This window comes from Meriones unguiculatus, chromosome 19 (genome assembly GCF_030254825.1).
Source record: "Meriones unguiculatus strain TT.TT164.6M chromosome 19, Bangor_MerUng_6.1, whole genome shotgun sequence".
NCBI lineage: Eukaryota > Metazoa > Chordata > Mammalia > Rodentia > Muridae > Meriones > Meriones unguiculatus.
In genome coordinates this window covers 58,006,485-58,020,771 of record NC_083366.1, presented here as the reverse complement: position 1 = coordinate 58,020,771, position 14,287 = coordinate 58,006,485, and the positions used below count along the sequence as shown (strand labels likewise).

The 14,287-nt window shown below is 43.6% G+C and overlaps 1 protein-coding gene across 6 annotated transcripts in view; it reads right to left on the bottom strand.

The window, feature by feature from the left end:
- The window catches only part of Phactr1 (phosphatase and actin regulator 1), a 439,140-nt gene that overhangs the window by 290,754 nt on the left and 134,099 nt on the right, over positions 1-14,287 (bottom strand). The gene's annotated exons all lie outside the window — the stretch shown is intronic.

The following is a 14,287-nucleotide window of genomic DNA, read 5'->3' as shown; positions in this document are numbered from 1 at the left end:
GCTAGGAAAGCATTTTACCTTGAACCAAGTTGCCCGAGCTGTCTTTGAACTTACAGTCCTCTCACCTCAGCCTCCCACATAGCTGGATCATACCACCAAGCCCAGCTTTAACTGTTCTATATGTGATAGTCCATACATAAGTCTCAACTAAATGAGTGTTTCCAGTGCCCTTCCCATGGTCAGCCAACACTCAGCAATATTTTCACTTATCACCCTTAACGGGCGTCATTCATGCAAATTTGCAAGACTTAGAAGCCAATCTTATTGAATGTGTTCTGGTCTTTGCACAGTAAGACAGCACTGCAAATAATTCTGTAAAAGGTACATAACATGTCCCTCAGTAGTTCAATCACAAAATTATGAAGACCTTGAGTCATCTCTACTCTATTTTTCTCATTCAGTAAGTGTGGAAACCAGATCTTTTGGGGAGGAAGTCTTCTGTGAAGCCAAACTGCCTAGGAGACACAAAGCTAGGATTTGGAACCCACAGATTCCAGTTACCAGTCTTTGCTCCCCAAGCTTCATCCAACAGCCCATAAACAGTGGGGAGGCCTCTGGACTCAGCGGATGATCTCTGGGCCCTGAAATTCGTAAAACGCAGTAACATACACTCCTCCTGTGCCTCCTTTATGTTGCTCCTCCTTCCTGTGGCCTTGGCCTTGTTCTGAGGGCAGTTTGACAATGGTAGACCATTTGCTTTCATTGATTCTGCAACTTGCTAATGCATAGATAAGGATCTACTTTACCGTTGCATTCTGCCTCCATCCTTAAAGGTCTCTGGCAAGGAAACTAGAAACAGGATGATAAGAAAAAGCTTGATAATGAATGGATTACCATTAATTAAAAGATAATGAAAACCATTCATTTGCATCTTTGTAAATCACTCTGGCACTCATGGGTTTGAAAAAGTTCTTAATCTGCTCTCTTAACCTGTCGCGAAATGGAAACGGAAGACGAAAGAGGAAACGAAAGACTTTAATAATAAGAGCAAGTGGGGTGCGAAATGTTTAAGGTTACTCGACAACAGGGATTCAGACATTTCTATAATTTACTGGAGATTTTTTTACTCACTCCTGGGAGCAAATGCTTAATGCTTCAGTGTGCTCATTGTCATGTAAATGTGGGGATGAAACAGAGAGCGATTTAGTTTGAGACAGTTTAGGGTAGGATCAAAATCACTGTGTGTAAGAGTGAACTTCTGACCCATACCCACCTCCCCAAGTGCTGGGACTACAGGCGTGTGCCTCCAGGACCACTATGTCTTCGTCTCCCCTCCTTGATTCATACTTACTAGTGTCGTTAGGAAACTTACAGGTGATAGTTAAGCAGATATGTGTCTTCGAACAATTATGACATCAGTAATACTAATGCCAGCATTTCTTGAGCGAATTATGGATTTTAGAGGAAATATGTGCCAGCGATCCACCTGTTGTCATCTTGCAACGTGATGTTTTTGAAGATGAGAAAATTGCCTGTAACTGAGGCCAGAAGGTGACTTTGCCAGTGTCATATAGCACTGTTCCATATAGCAACAAACCCTTGCCTTTTCATTTGTACTTCAGAATTTTTTTATAGGACTGGACTCTATGAATACAAATAAACGATGGAATAGACACTGTAGTCTCTCCTTAGAAGATTAGAATTGCCAAATACTTAACAGTGTGTTACATTTAATTTTCACACATAATATTATAGTTTGAGGATTTTGAACCTCTTGATGATGGCAGTGAGAAATGTGAGCCAGAACCCGTTGCATAAGAAAGTTAATTCCAAATTTTTAAGGTATCTGGGTTAAACAACACACACACACAAAAAAAAAAAACTGGACAGACAACACAAAGACTGGACAGACAACATAGAAACTGGAAAAAGATACAGCTAGCTTTCCAGGGACTTGACCAATATCTAAAATTTTTATAGGACACCCAAAAGCCTACAGGACTTCCTTATTCCCAAAAGGTGTGTGTGTGTGGGGGGGTATTTTTGGTTGTTTGATGTGTTATTTTACCTTGATATGGATTAATGTAGATTGATAGAAATTTAAGGTTATTCTGGGTAACTTTGGAAATTTAAAAGCTACTTTGTTTAATTATTGTATACTGATGGAAATTTAATGTTATTTTGTTTGACTATTGTTCTATGTAAAATTCTAATTTTATAGTTCCCATAATTATTCCTATTGTATGTAGGTTGTTGATGTTAACAGTGAAAACAATTTTTTTTAAATTTTTAATAAACAGAAAGGGGACTATGAAGTGGAAATTCCTGGACTCAGTGTTGCCATGTGATGTGATGTTTTGCTTCAAGCAGAGCATGTGATGTTTTGCTGTAACCCCTCATGTGTTAGGGGCGTGACTTTGGCCAGCTGAGAGCATCTGCGGGTGGACTTTGAGGAGAGGACATACATAGAGGCCAGCACAGAGTGAGACACCACAACACTTTTTCGATTGACATCGCTGCACTGTCATGCTTCGACACTTGACTTTGCAGAGAGAAATGTTCCAGAGAGCTTCTCCAGGCAATCCAACTTGGTCTTGCAGCTTTCGCTGACTTTGTGTTGCTGCTTGGTGTTGGCCTTTGGACTGCACTGCTGGTACCCTGACGACCGAGTCTGGTAATCCCCTAGTGACCCATCGACCCTGATCAGCAGGAAGTAGATAAAAGAGAACTACAGCCCTATTTTCTATAAATCTCCTACTAAGGTTGTAGGGGGTTAGAAGGGAAGTAAAGGCACATAAGAACCCCAAATAAAGTAGGTTTGGTAAAAAATCTAAGCCTATAAAAATGTCTATTAAAATTTTCTTGATTCTAAAATACTATTTTTAGGTTATTGAATACATCTACATACGTTGGTCAACTTTTCATTGAAACCACAAAAATGCCTAAACCACTAAGGAAAGAACAATTTGTTCGGGCTCATGGTTTTAGAGGTGTCAGTCCATGGTCAGCTGTCTCTACTGCTTTTGTTTCAGGCCTATGACAAGGTAGAACATCGTAGTGGGAGACTGTGGAGGGCAGCTGCTCACCTCATGTCAACCAGAAAGCAGAGCGACACGCGAGAAGAGGGAGTCCAGAGACAAGACAGGCCACTCAGGATGTTCCCAGTGACCTACGGCCTACAAGCCTCTGCCTCGCCTGGTTTTAATGACCTTCCAATAATCATTCAACTATGACTCCATCAGCAATTGGCCCATTGAATATAACAGATCCTTCCTAATCTGATCTTTTTTTTTTTTTTTAAGCTCCACCTTTGCACATTACGCTTGGGACCCAGCCTTCAATGTATGATCTTTCAAGGAACATAGCGTATCCTAAACTTAAGAACAGCAATGTGCGTATGCAATACGCTTGTGGTTTTTCTGTTTTTCATCAGTCTTTCAAAGTCAGTGATGAGCCTTATGGAGTGATGGAATATTAGTAACAAACTACAAGATACCATTTCTGAAAACATAGTCTCACAATGGCATTTCAGAATTAAAAAAAAAAAATCAAAATTCTTTCCTTTTAACTGCCACTAAAAGGCTTAATTTAAAATTTGAGTGACCAGGCTCTTTCCACCCTGAGTACAAATTAAATTCATAGTCTCTTTCCCTCAATAAACTCTCACCTACTTCCAGGGCTCTGTCTAGCGTATGTGTCTTTTGTTTACATCTTTAGATTTAATAAAGTGTCCTCATGGTTTTACATACTGGTAAGTTATTTCATGCAATGGGAAAGACTGAGGGAGCTAAATACACAATTTATTTTATGCTTAGAATGATATCATGTTACATTAATGTATATTTCGAAATGCAACTGAACAACTTCTATATGCTAATAAGATGATGGTTATGAAGCTTTCACAAAGGATGACTGATCCCATATACCATCACAGATGCCATGTCAACATCCACAATTATGAATTCATTGTCCAAATTTAAGCTCAACTTCTTTCAGTAAGTAGCAAGGTAATTATGTACACACATAGTTTTGTTTGTGATGGGTAGTGTGGCTATGTGTGTGGGAGTCCTGTGACTATGGGTATTGGGAGAAATCATGGGGAGTTTAGAATGTCAGCCCCATATTTCTTCAGAGATGTCTGGCAGTCCTTGGGTAAGGAGGAAAGTGTCAAGAAGATTTGCAGATGGACCACTTGCCAGCCCTCTATGGAAGACAAGTCCTGCTAGGCAGAAATAAATTCATGGCTCCATGTTGGGGGTTGTGCTAGACTGATAAAGATGATGAGGCCAGAACTGATACTGCATGAGAGAGCAAGGATAAAGATCATAGGGGGACTTAATACTTTGCTTAATATATATAATATATATATTATATATATGTATGTATAATTACACACACACACAAACACACATACTGACAGACACATCTCCTGTGTGTATGAGCACATGTACCAAGGCAAGCATGCAGAGATTAGAGAACAATATTGTGAAGTTGGTTCTCTTCTTCCACCTTTACATGAGCTTTAGGGTCAAGCTCAAATAGTCAGGCCTATTCAAGAGAACCTTTACCTGCTGAGCCATTTCTCTGTCCCCACCTATGTTTTTCCCCCACATATGACCAATGCTAAGGCTCCACATGTTATGGTTTGAATTTTAAAAGTCCCCCACAATTTTAGCTTTTGATCTCCAGCTGTTGGTGCTGTCTGGAGATGCTGTGAAATCATCAGTAGGTGGGGGCTAAGGAGGGCAGGTCTTTCAGAGTAGAGCCAGGCTGGCTTCTGGACCAATCCCTTTGCTTCCAGAAGAGTGAGGTACTATATTAATTACTTTTCTGTTGCTGTTATAAAACACCACGACCAAGGCAACTTCTAAAAGAAAGCATTTAATTAGATGCAGGGTCCCAGAGGGTTAGAATCCAAGATGGTGGACTGAAGTCTGATTGGCAGGAACAGGTCAGAGCTTACATCTCAAACCCATGTTTTTCAGGAAGCAGAGAACATACCAGGAACGACATGAGTCTTCTGAAACCTCAAAGCTGGCCCCAGAGGCATACCTACTCCAACAAGGCCACACCTCCTTATCCTTCCCAATCAGTTCCAACAACTAGTAGTCAAACATATGAGTCTATTGGGACATTCAGACCATCATAGGCATCTCAGCTACACGTACTTGCATCCTTGAACTCTGCCTCTGTTTCCCACTTACGATAGACCATGAACTAAAATAGACTTTTTCCCCCTTAAGCTGTTTCAATAGGTACTATGTCTCTCTCTCACACACAATTTAACTAATACACCAAGGTAGGCAATGTAACTTTTCAGTATTTCTTTTTGCGATTGAACACAATCAGGACTGTGATTTCATTGGTATCATTGGAGTAATGTTTTCAAGGTTACCGTTCATCCCGAAATCCCAGAGGTTCTGAACACATCTTAGTAAGGGCTGGTGTTGACCCAGGGAGCAGCATAGACCTCTTGCCTTGAGCTGCTTTTCATTTGTGTCGCTCCTTAGGGAGAAAGCTCCAGATGTCCATGAATGATTCTTGAATAGCCCACTCCCTTCTTGGAATTAACCCCCAAAACTGTCTATCTAAAGTCAGCCTCAATCTTCCTCAAGCATAGACAACCCATGATACTGGCCAGCTAGAAAGAACACCAGGCCATGCTTTCAATCTCATTGTGAGAAAGTTACTACTATCAGCATCCTCACTAAAAAAAGGCTGATTGAAAAGAATTCACCAGCATTTTCATTTATAGGAACAATGATATTATATGCTGTAACACTAGTGTTGCTCTTCTCCAACCATGAGAAAGGAGCTAAGTCAACGTGAGTGAAAGTGAGATAATGAATGGACAGCCCTGAACCTTAAGCCCGGTACAGTTACTTAGATTAGTTACTTATGAATTAATCAGTTACATGAATTATCAAGTATATACATTGTTCATACCATATTCTAACCAGCCTTTAAAAAGGTAACTAACAATATCTTCAACCAGAAAAAAAATTTTTTGGATGTCTGAGCTAGTCTGGGTGAAGTTTGAGGTGAGGATACCTGGATATCAATACGTTGAAAGTAAAACAACCATAACTTTAGTCATTTATCACTTTGACAGATTATTCAGTCCAGGAGCCCAGGTTCATGAGATTCTAATGCTCATGAAATACATTGGTTGTTAATCATTTGAGCAGTGATTGAACATTGACTGTCAACATTGCACTTCATATTAAGGATGCATAGAGAGGAGAGGAGGGTGGAATGTTTCCATTTTTTTTGTTTGTTTTTTTTTTTTGTTTGTTTTTTTACAAGATAGGTACCTTGATGCTTTATATGGAAATGCTCTCCCAACTGTAGAAACATGACAGTAAGTTTGCCACCCAGGCTGTAAGTACTCTTGACATCATTCATTACTACATTATTCCATAAACACATTGAAAATGAGTCGTTTCTGTTTACCAGCGACTATATTGAGTGTGGGGCATAAATAGTTACAGAAGAGACAGTCCCTTCCTCTGGTGCATAAACACATGGCAAAATGTTCCATGGAAATGAGTAATTTAAAATCTCATATATTGAAAAATGAGATCGGGGAGAAAGAACTGGGTGCCTGGAAAGGGTTCAGGGAAAGTAAGATGGAACTAAGGAATTAGTAGGAAGTTTCCAGCAGGAATAAAGCAAGGGAGGGGAATGTTACACAAGAGCTGGGGAAATCCAGGACTTCGTAACATGAAATTCAGTCAAGTGAGAAATGACTTGTGTGTGTGTGTGTGTGTGTGTGTGTGCATGTGTGTATAAAGGCCAGAGTCTCTCATTGACCTAGAACTCACCAAGAAGGATAGGCTGGTTGACCAGCAAGCTCCAGGGATCCTCCGATTTCCTCGACTCTGCCTTCTGCTGGAATTACAAGCACAGGCTGCCACACCCGCCCGTTTGTTAGGTTTGAGGCTTCTGAGTCCTTGTACTGTAAAGGCAAGTGCTTTACTGATTGAGCTATCTATCTCCCTAGTCCTGAGTCCTGAATCTGGTCTTCCCTCCCAGCACTGGCCTTAAATCTAGGCCCCTGCAAATTCGCGGCAAGCACTCTGCAGCTGTGTGATATTCTAGCTCTGTTTGGTGAGCAGTGAAAATGAGGCTGCATAGGCAGAAGTTTGAGACACCCCGAGGCCAAAATAAGGAGCACGGCAAAGTCACAGGGAAGTTTCCTTTTGTTCTGATTTTTGTTCTTGTTTGTTTGTTTGTTTGTTTTTAGATATTTTTTAGTGTAACAGGAAAGAGTTCTCACAGAATGCTTTCCTTCCATTTGGTTTCTTCTGGTAAGACTGTGAATTTCCAGGCAGCCACTGCAGGTCTTATAGCAAAGGATTCGGTTAGTTTAGGATGAGGTGAAAGTCAGAATCGAATGGTAGCTTGAACATGTGCCCCAAGGCTGTGTCTAAAGACTACCTGTCAGCTAAGAGAGGTGTAAAGAAGGAAGGTGGAGAGAGAAATAAATTCAGCTCTACAGAGCTAAGCCTTTAGAAAGATTCAGTGATCAAAAGTGGCAAATGGGGCGGAGGTTCCGTTTGGGCGACGGAGTGGATGGTGAATGTTTTTCTGATCAGCTCCACCTTCACAGGGCCTGTTCTGAGGTAATGGGGTGGAGACTAAGTGGTCCCACTCCTCCACCAGGCCAGTAGAGGGCACTAGAGGGACAGCCCGGAGGAGGCAAGCTGTGCTTCCTGGTTTGGGAGAGGAGTCTTGCTTTCTTGCAGTAGCAGCATCGATGCCTGTAGGGACATCCAGAAGCCCGTGACGCAGCCATACATGCCGAGTGTGTAGTCCTCCTGTCCCTGCCCTGCTTTGGCTCACGCTAGCGCCCTATTGCCGCAGCTCTCTCCAACGCGAACATCCCGACTGGGATGTTCCTGGACTTCCTTTCCTCCAGAGTCTGACCACCCATTCTTCAGCGGGGTGTGAAGGCCTGCCCCAGAGATCCAGCTTCTCAAACTTGCAGGCATGTCCTTCAGCGCCCCTCCCCTCGCCCTGATATCCAGGTGTGGAAATCCGAACATGTTTGCTTGTGGGGGACGGAGGAGAATGGCAGCTGTCTGGCCCCCATCACTCTCCTCTTCATTCCCTGAGACGAGATCTATCACAGAAGCTGGAACTCGTGTTTTTTTTTAGCTAGCCTGGCTGCCATTAAGCACCAGCGATCATCTTGCCTCTCCCTGGCTCCCAGTCCTCTTTATCCTCCCAGGCACTCTCCTTTTGCAGCGTTATAATATTCTGTGAAGCCATCTGTTGCATGAAGACATCTTGGTCAACAATGGACCACGTGGTCAATGGCCGTCCTGTCAGATTACAACGGAGGGGAGCCTTTGCAAGGTGCTTAGGGTTCATAAGGTCACTAGGATAGAGTGCCCATGAATGAATCCTGATAAAAAGACCAGAAGGGCCACACATGCATATCCAGGTACCTATACTTCTGCAGTGATGTGAAGCAAGCCACGAGAGTTCTTCCCAGGGCCAAGGCAAGGCCAGCACCATGCCCTCGAGCTTCCAAAATTCTTAAAAAAAAAAAAAAAAATCTCTTTTCTTTATACCGTTAGCCTGCCTGGGGGGATTTCCTCATAGTAATGAAAACCTCACTAACACATCAAGAAATCTTAAAATCTCCCCTAGACCGTTCAGAGGAATCGGGTTTCCTGACTGGCCAAGTTACTGAGGAGAACGGGTTGTTTTCTGAAACATCTCCCAAAGTATCAGGATATAAACAGGTCCCCGCTGTGTGCCCTTCCGGATTTCAGCAGTGGCATGTCACTAACCGATACTTGGTACATAACTACTTTCTCCACAGTGTAAGCCACACCCGCCGGTCCACAGCCCTGGTTTCTCTGGCTTGTGAAATCTCTCGGAGCGCTCAGGCTCTGAGACCCTCTCTGATTTCAATCAGGGCTGGGCACAGGGGAAGTGCTTAGATGTCCCTGCACTGAAGAGTTGTTGGCATGTTAGAGGAATCAACCCCGGTCTGAGTTCACTTAGATTAGGGAACGAGGACTTCTGGAGTCAGCTGGCTGCCCTGGAATGATTTGAGAACTGTCTCCTTCACTCAGGCTTTTCCCGGGGAGAAGTCGTCTCCTACGGAAGCTGTTCGAGACTGTTCAATTCCACCCAGTTCACAGTGGCTCAGCGCCCAACTGCTCTGTGGCGCTTTGGGTTTTCAGCAAGGGGGCCTTGGAACTTCGACTGCTCACATTTACATTTGTTTTGACATTTTAGGTGCACTTGGGACACAGTGGGAGCTGACAGCCAATTTGAGAGGCAACCTGGTTTCCCAGACTACAAGCTGATGAACCTCTGGATCCGGGGGGGGGGGGGGGCTCCTATCACATGGTGCTGTCTAATTTCTACCTGTTGGTCACCTGTGTACATTGGATTTTTCTGTAGGAAAGCTTGATGACTAATCTGATATGCTAAACTGTCCTTGTTGGTGGTGTGGGGAGCCTGGATGAAGCTCTTTCAAGTAAGATGCCTATCTCCTACAATGCATATCTGTGGTGGTTTGAATTGTCAGTTTCTTAGATGCAGGAGACAAAAACAGGCCATTTATTACAGTAGCTTGCTCTCTGGGAGGAGGAGGAGGTGGTGGCCGGGAAGGTTTCCCCTGGGTCACATCTGCATGCTTGGCATCTTGCCCAGAGCATATCCTGGCTATATAGACAGGCACAGGGATTACCAGCCAAGGAAACCTTTGCAAGACCAAGAAGCTGTTTCTCTCTTGGTATAACTCAATCTGTCCATGATAGACAGGGGAAAAAAAAATCAACCACGAACCAGAGCCCTCTGGTTAGCTTTGGAAACAGGGTCCTCTGAAAGCAAGCAGTGGCCAGCTGAAGCCTCTGGAAATTCAAGGTCATCAAACATCTCTTTGTCCTCAGTGATGCCTTTCCCCTCTCCTGTCTGCTGCTTTCATGAAGTTAATTAATGGTGTATTCAGGCAAGAATTTTATGGCTGATGTCTGGGAAGGTTAACAACCTCCAATCACAATGAAGTGATTTTGTGAAGCTCTCTGGAAAGCGGACACAGACAGACGGTAATAAAGGTGTCTGGACGAGCCTCCTGAAAAGCCTGCTGGTCTTTATTTTTATTTTTTAATAGCTGAGATGCTGGTAGACATTTTGGATTGTTTTTAAGACAAACAAACGATTGCTTGGCTGTTTTATGGGCTCTGGGTCTTGCTTTTGAATTAAATAAACCTTGTGTCATCTCCCAAACAAACTTTTCCATTATTATTTAATGTTTGTCGCCCTCTAGCAGATGCCTTGATATTGCAAGCACTGCATTCAGGAGTCGTGTTTCTTGACCAGTGCCTGGACAAGTTTACTAAAAGGATAGACTTTCTCACCAGCTGCCACGGCGTGGATATAGAATTCCCCAAAGGCCTGAGTTGAAGATGTGGTTCTCAGGTGGTGCCTTTGGGAGGGGTGAGGATTTAAGGAGTAGTGCCTCATGGGAGGCCTTTAGGTCACTGCGATGTAGCCTTGAAGGGCGGTGAGATCCTGACCCTTTCTCATTCTCTTTTGCTCCATCATGAGCTCTCACCACAATGCACTGCATCCCCCGTGGGCCCAAAGCAGCAGGACCAAAGGTCATGGACTTGAGCTTCTTAAACTGTGCCACAATGACCCTCTTCCTTACCAGTGGGTTATCAGACATTTGTTATATTGACCGAAAGCCAAAGCACATACCAACAGAAGACAAACACTGCTTAAGTGACAGGGCATTTTCATTTGGGACGTCTTTTCTAGAACAAGGCACAATGATATATATTCTGGTTTGTCAGCTTTTGTTTTTCACACAAAGCACCAGACGATGATTTCTGCAGAGACTAGAACAGAAATAAAAAGTGAAAATGGGCTCACCGAGAGCCAGGAAATAAAATACAGCCGCAGTACCCACACTGCCATTTGGTCTGCACAGTGCAGGGAGGCAGGTAGAGCAAAATACTAAGGTTAAGAAGCTTGTGGGTCAGTGAGGACCCTCAGCATTTGCTGTGCTTGACTGCTGGGAGTCAGAGTGTTAAGGATTTGCTTACAAATCACTAGGTGGGAACCACATCTCCCTCATTTCCATCCCTTCTCTTTCCATCCAAATGTTTGAGCCAAGTAGACATTTTATGTTTCCCTTCAAGACCCCTTTATCATATTCAAGGTTCCAGCTGCCTGTGGGTAGGTCCATTAAATAGGGGCAAACATCTGCCTTCCCTGAGTTCAGGCTGCTTGAGAGCTTCCCAGTCCTCCATGAGGGAACTGCTGTAGAGTAGCAGAGTCTAACTGAGCTGGTTCAGATCTGGACTTTCATTTTTTTTCACCTTCACAGTGGGAAAGTATTTTCATGGCCATTTGGAGGGTTAGGGCTGGCCTGCTTATACCTGGCCAATGGGTGTCTGGCGCAGTGGTCATCATGATTACAAGCAATGGCTTTCCATGTCCGTTCGCCCCGCTAGGAGTGAAGCTGAAAGTGTGTGTTTGCCTGCCTCCTCCTAGCCTAATGCAGTAAGATTAAGTTGTGTCTGTACTTTTCGCTGGAGAAGACCATGAGTTTCCCTGTGTGTTCAGTACACAGTGGAAGACTGTTTTTTTCTCAAAGGAAAACAGCCTGGTCAAGCAAGCTTTCTTTTCTTTTCTATTTTGTGGACCTGTGATCAAGCGTAGGTCTGCACTGCTCATGCAAGTCGATTTTGTTAGCATGAGAGTTAGCCAACTAACATTGGCCTGGTACTTTCTTCCTACTATTTTTCTATTCATGTCTCTTGATACAGGAAGGTTATAAGACAGATGTGTCCTGGTGTGGTCATTTTCAGTTCCAGAGGTATACACAACGCTATCATTGGTGTATGTGCAGAGGCGCTCCCTATCACTCGAGACTGTTAGCTGTTACTGTGGAGTTCATCTAGAAAGCTGTGCAGGGAAAACCTGCTTCTCCTTGCTTGACCATTGTGCTGTGCCAAAGAGTGGATGGGGCCATGGAAAAGAGCTGAGTCAAGTGAGATGAAGCAAATCTTTGCCCAGAACTCAAGACCCGTGAAGGATGTTATCAGGACCTAGAGCAATATCCTCACACATCTCACAGTGGCCACTGAATGTTAAATACAAGGAGATTTCCTTCAAAGGAGAATTACTAAATGTCATTCAAGGGATGAATGATGTCATTCATGATGTCATTCAAGAAAGCCTTACAACAGGTTCTAATGTTTACAATTTGGATTTTTGCAAGCAAATATTTTACATTTGGAAAGGTGTGCTCTCACACAAACACACACACACACACACACACACACACACACACACACACACACATTTTGAGACAGGGTTTTTCTGTGCAGACCTGGAAATCCTGGAACTGACTATGTAGACCAGGCTGACCTTGAACTCATAGAGATCCATTTGTTTCTTCCTCTTAAGCACTGGGATTAAAAGCATACATCAAGCTATTTTTTACTTATTATTATTTTTTTTTACTGTTTTATGTGTGTGCATGTTTTGCCTCCCTGCAGGTCTGTGGGCCACATGTATGAAGTGCCCTAGAAGCTCAGCGGAGAGTGTTGGGTCATGGACAAGAGTCCATGTATGGACAGGAGTTACGGACAACTGTCAACCTCCAATGTGGGTGCTGGGGTTCAAACCTAGGTCCCCTAGGAGAGTAGCCCGTGCTCTCAACCCCTGGGTTACTTTTCCAGCCCCTGTGTCCATGATTCTTGATGATGGAATTTCCTTCCCCTTCACAAGCTGGAGGCTGAGGTGTTGTTAGGACTGTTGTTGCAGTTTTAATTGTCAGTCAAGTGGTCTGGACGCTCCCAAACGCTTACTTGAGCCTTGTTTGTGCTGCAAGTTAGCCTTATAGCTTGAGTCACAGAAATTCAAAAGCCAAGTTTCTACCCTCATCCCTGGCAGTCAAGAAAGAGTCACTGCTATTCAGAATCAAACAGGGCACATCAATTCATGCTGCATCCTTGCTCTTAACAGCAGTGGCGTGGACTGGAAAAATGATTATCATGAATCTGAGATGCTGGACCACTCCAGGAGCATTTTGATTATCTTCCCTCTCTTTATAAATTCCAATATTGAATGAGCTCAACCTCATATTTTTATGCTACACGACCTCATTAGGAAGGCTTCTATTAATGTAAATAAGGTCCACAGGACATCTCGCTCACCGAATTACTCGTGAGGTACTCTCTCCAAATGACTATGGTGATTTGTGATGCTCTGTGCCTGAAACGCCATTTTGGCTACAAGTTAAGTGAGGTTCTTCCCATGAGGCTTAGCAAGGAGAAACTTGCTTTGGGGGTGATATTTGCTACATCACTGGATAGAATGGTTTCGACGATTCCTAGGCAGATGTTCCTACAGATGGAGAAAGGTCTCACTGGATCTGCTAGATCATCAAGCGGTCGCTAGCCAGGAGCCCTTCATATTCTCATTACACTAGACACCTGGGGATGCAGGGTCCTTTGGTGGCACCAACTATCAGTCTAGCCAACCAGAGAGGCCCACGCAGTGTCCTCAGACCACAGACTCTTCCAGAGATATGATGGCACATCAAAGCTTATCTTTGGGAGCGAGGATGCTTAAGATTGCTTAACTTAAGAGTTAAAAAAAATTACATTATGTTTGCATGTATTCCAGTACCACAGCTTGTACCTGGAGGTCAGAAGATGACTGGTTGGAACTGGTTCTCTCCTGCCACCCTGAAGGTATTGAAGTTCATGGGTATTGAACTCGGGCAGTCTGGCTTGCCAGCAAACACCTTTAACTGCTGTGCCACCTCACCAGCCCTGGGGGGGGGCTTTGACTGATGGGACTTTGGAAGGTAGTTGAACTATTATGTCCCTTTGCCCTGCTGATGAGCTTCTGTATGGCTCTGGCTGTCACTACTATGTAGAAATTTGTAGACAGAACGTACGGTTTCCTTCATTGTGCCAGAACTGATTGCTGTTTCTGCACGACTTACACAGAGCATTCAGATACGGTTTCGGGGGAAGTCTAATGGAGATGTCTTATCAGGGTGTCCAGTCAACTAGTTAAAAATCTACACAGGACTCGGGAGAGAGAGACAGTAGATCTCTGTGAGTTTGAGGCCACCCTGGTTTACACAGCAAGTTCCAGGACAGCCAGGGTTCCACAGAGAAACCCTATTTCAATATATATATATATCCTCCCCACAAATGAAATCCTCCCTCAAGTTGGAGGCATAATTTTCTACTCTTTCCCATTCTGCTTCAACCTCTGTTTGCTTCTCTGCAGATAACAAATGAAGTGATTAGGCTGAATTCATTTGCTTTTATTCTAAGCCACTCCCCCAACCCTT